The 7,399-nt window shown below is 39.5% G+C and overlaps 1 long non-coding RNA gene across 1 annotated transcript; it reads left to right on the forward strand.

Annotated features, from left to right (window-relative positions):
• Positions 1 to 684: 684 nt before the first annotated feature.
• On the forward strand, positions 685 to 5,468 carry LOC133278024 (uncharacterized). Its single transcript, XR_009746488.1, has 5 exons — positions 685 to 793; positions 1,001 to 1,129; positions 1,479 to 1,749; positions 2,288 to 2,516; positions 5,379 to 5,468. It is a non-coding gene; the product is annotated as an uncharacterized LOC133278024 (long non-coding RNA).
• Positions 5,469 to 7,399: the final 1,931 nt, after the last annotated feature.

Here is a 7,399-nt window from a genome sequence, read left to right on the forward strand (position 1 = left end):
CTCTGACTAACAATCTCGCCATCTACTTATTTATGCATTCAAATTAACAAAAGGAAAATAAAAATTGTAATAAGGTTTCTCTATACGTAGCTGAACATCATGAGATGTTTGACAGCCTTTGTGATGGGTGTAAGGGAGTTGCCATTTTGTTACCTAAGCAAACGGACTATGTTGTATATAGTTTGTCTTCTTCTTAATATTACCCAGTTTATACAACCTAGTTTTTCTTACCCTGCCATTTGGCTGTTTGTAAATAATGAGCTATGATATCCAAAAATTAGGCCAAAAATGGATTTTAAATTTTCTCGCCTCAAGAGAGAAGTCCACTGGCACCCTGAATCAACTAGGGTAGTCTTCATCTGTGGAAAGCACTTTTCCTCTGCCCATGTTCTGGATTCAGTCCAGAGACCAATTTTCTTCTGCACTGAGGTGGGGCATATCTTTAAGGGCACATCAGTGCTGAGCAAACCACTGTGCCATCAGGGAGAATCCCATGGTGACACATTGTTCTCCAAAAACTACTGCTCTGGTCCATAATAGACAACAGCCTGGTGCAAAACCAAGCTGTTTACATCCTAGAAGCACTATATACTAACCATGAAAAATTGTTTTACTCTTAACCCACCTGAGTGAAATGCTGATTTGAGTTACTGCACCCCATGTCTATGTCTCTGTCCCTGAGATGGCAGGCCATGAGAAGCATACACAACCTGGGTGCAAGTAACTTGTCAGAGCAATAAACTGCCACCACAGTTTGTCAGTCCTTGGCCAGTCTGTTGAGAAGCTAGACAAGGTGCCAAGTTTAAAGCTGTTTGTAATGATTTTCCACTTTGTTGCTGAAAACTGAAGTAGGAGTGGGAACATGCCTGCTTTGGCCAACCAGTAATCAGTGCTTGAAGGCTATAAGCACCAAAGTACTTTTTGGCCACTGCTGATTCATTTTCTGTAAATTTAACAGGGGATTTGTTATTCTTTTTTCTCTCTTTTTTTTTCCTTGCAGATGCAGCACTTTCTGCAGCTTCTGCGAAGTGCCACATCCACAGGCTGGTTTAGCAAAGGCCACTGCTCTGCGTCACTCTCCCATTGAGCCCACATGAAAGGCAGGAGTCTGGGCAGAAGCAGAGACAAGGTTTGTAAAGTATTGCTCCTTTACAACATCAGGGTGATAGGGCTGCTGGCATTTTCAGACACCTTTGAATCATGCATCATTGAGTCCTGGAAAAGCATGCAGAAATATTCTCCATTCCCCAGTTTGAATTATTTCCATGAAGGTTTGTCCTATCTCCGTACACCTGATGTGCAAATATCCATCAGGAAGGGAACCCCTGTCCCTGGTTGAGAGTCTGGCAGTCTCTGCAGTGGTTTTACACAGGTTATCTAAAGGGGACAAAGTTTCACAGGCGAGGATTCATGTCAGGATGAATTCCTGGGTGAGAAGAGCTGTACTTTCTGTTACGTTACTCTGCCTCGTATTTCAGCTGGGAGCTTTCGCACATCTCATAAGCTGCTTCGAGCCTGTGCCTTTGCAAAGTGGAAAAAGGAATTGAAGAATGAAAAAATAAATATTAAAGCACGTAAGAATTAAATATCACCTATTCAAATAGCAATTATGCCGTTGAAAACAAGATCACCACACCTGTACAAGAAAAGACAACCAAGCCCACAACATCTGTTTGGATCCACCTGCCAAGCACCTGTTTTGCTGTTTCAATGCCATTTGATTGCTGGAGATGTAGAGGCTCTTGTGAGGTAATGAGTGATTTTACATTATGCATGATTGAAAACAGGTGTTCTAATGCTCTACAATTCTATGCATGAATAATTCAGTTTGTTTAGAGCAAGATCTTTAAAAGAAGTATGGTCTTTATTTTTTTTTATAAATATTAAGGTTATTCTCTGCAGTGTATGGTGGCTGGTCTTTTCAGCAAGCTCACTGATGACCATTTTTGTATAATTTTATGGGTAGGAAATAACACTGTGAAAGGTAAAAAAAAAAAAAAATAATTATACCTAAAGCACATAAGCAATGAAATTGAAAGGTTTCTTTAGCAAGGAGGGGAAAAAAAAAACTGTCACTGTTTTAAGGGAGAAAGCCAGATGACTTTTGGCAAAGCCTGCTTCTCAACACTAACAAAACAGCCCAAGAGCTTAATTATATAGAGGGGTGAATGTGCCTCAGGGATAAGTAAGAGCCAGTCTATCTCTTGGTCCGAATTCCAGCTGAGTCTGAATATGTTTAAGAATTTGGGTTGCTTTTTTCTCTCATTTTCCTCATGGTTATGAAAAGGTTTCTTGCGCAGTTGTATGCTTTGTGCTGGTTGAAGATGGCTACAGACTCAGGTCCTTATCTGAAGGGCAGTTTTCCACCTTGAGAACTGTAGTATAAAACAGCCCATGCTTCTCACCATGGAGAATTCAGTGGCTGCTTGGGATCATCTCCCAAAGATGAGAAAGTTGTGGTAGTCCAAACTGAGAGAAGCAGATGAGCTTGTAGCATTCTCTCTGTTTCTTCCAAGGTAAGCAACACAGCTATACTGCCTCATGGTTTCTGACAGGATTGTTTTGAGACGGGGTGAGACAAGCCTTCAGCCTAAGTTTTTCTTACCATAGCTTATATGTCTGTTCACTCCTTGCTCCCTCAGCTAGAGCTGTAATTTAGTTTAGGAATAAGGTTTGTAGTGTCAGTTTTGGTGTTAGGTTTTGTTATGGGAATCTTCTGCGAGGAGCGGCACTGAGATCGCCTATGAATTTCCCAGGGAAGGTCTGTCATGTTTGCCAGTTTCCTAGCTTCCATTGTAGCTGCTCCAGCAGCTTTTGGGGTCCACAGTCAGTTTGAATTCTGTCTTGAAACAAAGTGCTTAGATGCTGCTAGAGGGTATTTTGTACCTGGAAGGACAGATTCTGCACCTCTCAGGATGGGCAAGGTTCAAAAGCAAACGAAGGGAAAGGGAATGCCGGCCCTGTCAAAATATTTTGACGAGCAATGTGAAACCTTGATGAGGGAAACAGAGTAGAGAAAATGAGAACAGAAGCTTTCAGATCTTCCAAATGGTCATGTCCTGACCACTCCTGTTGCTGAGACAATGAAGTGGGAAAAGAGTAAAAGAGAAGGGCATGAAATTACTCATTTGAAAGGAGGAATGAACAATGGAAAGAGGCTAAAAGCAATTATTAAAGTATGATACAGTGCCATGTACTAATTTAAAAAAATGTACCTGGGCTCTGGAACACCAGTATTTAGAGCTGCTGATACATAAAATCTGAACAGGTTTGGATCCAGTGACTGTAGAGTTTGGTTAAATAACTTCAATGTGTGATGTCAGGCAATAGAAGAAGGAAAATTCAAGAATCCAAAATATCCAGCTGTGATGCAGGACCTCACTCAAACTCTGTGGCCCACACTGTTTGGGAGATGTCAGGTCAGGATTCCTGCAGGACTAAAGCAAAGACTGTGACCAAAGCTGGCTAAGCATGCAGCCATTTAAAGGTTTTACTGACGTGGATAGTAACCTTTCAGTATGTTTTTATACAGTAAGTTACAGGAGACTGCAAATTAGAGTTTATGATATCTTACCCATTCAGCAACTGACAAAGTATCTAAGGAAACCTGACCTGCTTCACAGACCATGAAAAAAATCTTCATGTAAAGTGAAAAAGATGAATTACAGTATTTTACAGAGAGGTAGGGGAATTTCTCTCAACTCAGATCTTGGGTTAATTCCCACAACAGGTGAAAGAATATTTCACCAGGCTTTACTGAAATAAAAGTTCAGAAAATTTAATAGATGAAACCCTACACGCCAAGGGATAAACTCTACTCCCTTTAATGCATTGGAGCCAATGTCCATGCCATCAGTAACATGGGTAGTAATCAAAGTGAAGAAAATAAGGGAAGAGATCTCTGAGGGAAGACAGACATCAAGGACAAAATATTGTAAAATATCTGAAGTGTGGAGAAAAGGTGTTTTTTTTTTGCTGAGATGATTAGAAAGAAGAATACATCCTGGTACTCTAAGTCTCTGCAATAAGGAGAGCATTTTGTTTTCACTGGGAATTGTTGTTCATAAGAAGAAAATAAATCAAATTTCATAATTATAGCATGCTGGATAGGAGAGAAAAAAATAAAAAGGATGATGTGGCATTTCTTGGAGATGCTGCTGCCTGGTTTCCTGAGGGGTTATCTGTCCTGGTGCAGATGTTGGAAAATCACTGTTTCCACTGAGCATCTGGGAGAAAGGCAACAAAAGCAGCATATTTCTGCTCCTTCCTGACTTCTTCCCTCTAGTTCATAACCCATAACAGCAACTGAAGGCTTCCTTCATGTTGGTAGAAGAATTTTCTATGGCTCTAAACCTCTCTTTTTTTTCTCCTTCCCCTCCCTCCCCCCCTCCTCCTCTGCCTTTTCCCAGTAACAGCTGTTTTATAAAACTCCTTATCTGACTGGTTTAAATTAATGTTAGGGATTACTTTCTGGTTTGTACTTTAGGTCAAGCACATGACTCTCCCAGAGACACATCTTCTCTTACCTCTGCAGAGGCTTCTCAGTAGCAGTGAGTGACAGAAGGTGTCAGGATCTCCTCTACCACTTTCCTATTTCCATTTCAGTTCTAAATACTGAGGAGACACATGCAGCTAAATCCTGCAAGAAGAAAGTGTATTCCTTACTTATACTATGTGGGGTAATGATCTGTGGACCAGGTCAGGTGCCCGCAGAAGGAGAGGTTTGTGTTTCTACCTTCATTCTTTTGTGGCAAACCTTTGCTATATAGTGTCAGAAAAAAATAGAGTTTTCCAGAAAAAAAAAAGCCCAAAGAAAATTTTCAGCATTTCACCCGTATGATCCAGATCTTTTAGGAGGTTTCCAGATGATGCACTGGAAAGATGAATGTTGAGCTCCCTGGTAGCTGTGTTGCATATGAAAACATTTAGTTTCTGAAATATTTCAAGGGACTCAGGTGCTAGCTGTTCCACAAATTGAAAGTATGTATTTGCCTTTTTATATATATATATATATATATATATATATATATATATATATATATATATAAACCTCCTGTGATTATTGGGTAACTATTTCTTGTCATATTTACTCTCCCAACTTAGTTGTCTTTGGTTTCTTTTCAAGAATAAGACAGGATCTGGTGAACTTAAAAGAAATTTTCCATTGTCCACTGGGAGATCTAATTCCCTGGTATCTCTGTTGTTACAGTATAGGGGACATAAGAAGGTACTTTGTCTAGGAACCAGTTTAGGTACCATTTCCTAACCAGTAGGGCACTCCTTCTTATTCACAGTTATAATCATGTTGAAACTGTCAAGTGTTGTTTCCACCTCTTTAATTTGTTCTCAAACGAAATCCTTTACTTCTTTCTATGCAGAGGCTGCTGTGGCCTGGATCTCATCTTGTCTTTTAGTAACATCTTCCAGATTTGTTTTAAACTGATTAGACACTGCTGAAGAATCAGCTTCTCTCCCCCGGACAGTACAAAGCCAAGTGTTGACAGAGCTGGCTCCTGGCCATCAGCTATGTGGTGACGCAGCACTGCATCTTTTGACAGCCCCAGTTTCCTTTGGGGCACTCTGAAACATTCACACACCCTGATGAATTAAAATAAAATAAATTACAGGGTGTCAGAAAGCTGCAATTAAAAAAGAAGTGTCGGCTTGACCAGAGCGTTGTTTTAATTAAAGGACTTTTCCTATACACTCGAGCAAAGAATCTCAAAGTTATTTCTGCCCTTCTAATGTGGCTGCATTTTCCCTCTGAATTTTGATTGTGAAAACCAGAAAATTATCCTTTTTATTTGGTTACTGAGAGGAATTATAGGGAATGAGCTCAGTGAATTCAAAATTCTCTTACTAAGAGTAGGAAATGATGGTTATTGTTGTCCTTCCATAACTAAATAAATAGCTTCCAGTGCAGTTTAGACGTAGAGACACTAGTTTCTGGTACCTACCTAAGCACAGGGATGCATCTATGTCACAAGGATCACATGTATTGCCACCACCTGGATTCTTTGCTGGATGGACATCATCCTCTCTTTAAGCATAAGGAAGAAATGCAGAGGGTCACAGTACCAAATACTATTTCTGAGGTTCATTTGTCCCTAAAGGTTAACAGAGGTCATCAACAAATATATTGAAATAAATTAAAGTTAGCTCTTGTATTCGAGTCTTCCCATCACAGTGTCCTAAGAGAGGTTCTGTGGTTTGACACGTAATTAATATGTTTATCTTAGCTTGCCTTTTTTTTTTTCTCAACAACCATCACCATAATAGGCAAATATAAACATTTCATCAAAGAGGCTATGTTCTATTTTGCTGCAACAATGTTACTTTCCCAGCTTTCACCAGTGACATGAAGTAAATGCCTGAAAAAAAACCCTCCGAAATTTTCTCATCACTTTTGCTTGAAGCTGTGTTATGTTTACAGACTTGTGGAACATGTGCTCTCTTGCCTCCTTTGAGTGTCATGGGAACACAAACTGAGGTCTGATCCGGTAGCACTGCTCGGCTCTGCCTGGTGCTTCTCGGGGGTCCCATAATCCACCCACAAGGTTGTTTCAGTGCAGGGCGTAAAGTTACATGCTCTTTGCCAGCGTCCAAGATCTCAAACACATGGACAATCAGGCTGGCTCAAGTATTAAAAGCTGACGGATTTTCAGACAAACATAGCTAATACTTTTGTTGTTTGTTCATGTTAAAACATTAAAATGTCCTCATTACTCTAAATTACATTGTTTTTAACTTATGGGATACTTAAGGAATATTTGTAGGAATTACTGGCTTTAGCTTATGCTGTTTGTAACTCCCTTTTTACAGACTTAACTGGTCAGGTAATTTCCACAGTATTGTTTTTTGGCTCCTTAACTGGATCTTAACCAAGATCACAAAGTGCTTCTGCAGAGATAATGGAGCACATTCCTGTATCCTGTGAAATGTCAGTTATATATCTAGTGTTAGATGTGTAGTGATAACCTGGGTAGAGCTGCCAGATGCTGTAATTTCTTGCTCAGGACTACCAAATACCCTGAAGATACCAAGACATCTTCCAAAAGAAGGAAAGAAAAAGAAAACAAAAAAAAGAAAAAAAGAAGAAAAAAAAGAGAGTGAGCAAGACAGAGAAAGTGTTCAAGCATTCCAGTTTGATGATTAAACAATGTGGCCTTTACCTCTATTTCCTTATAGGAAAAGTAAATATAACACTGTTAATTAGCACCAAAAAATGGTAAGTTAGTTGATGTCAGTAACAAACTTTTGCTGTAAAAACTATTAATTTTTGGTTTAGCCAATATATAAATCCAGGAAAAAAAAAATACAGACATCTGAGTCCAACCAGCTGAGTAAAGCATGATGATTTAGCAGAAGCATAAATTGAAAATGGCGAGTAATACAAACA

The sequence above is a fragment of the Pezoporus flaviventris genome, unplaced genomic scaffold (genome assembly GCF_033815535.1).
Source record: "Pezoporus flaviventris isolate CSIRO_AGI_PZ_B2104156 unplaced genomic scaffold, CSIRO_AGI_Pfla_v1 ptg000001l, whole genome shotgun sequence".
Lineage (NCBI taxonomy): Eukaryota > Metazoa > Chordata > Aves > Psittaciformes > Psittacidae > Pezoporus > Pezoporus flaviventris.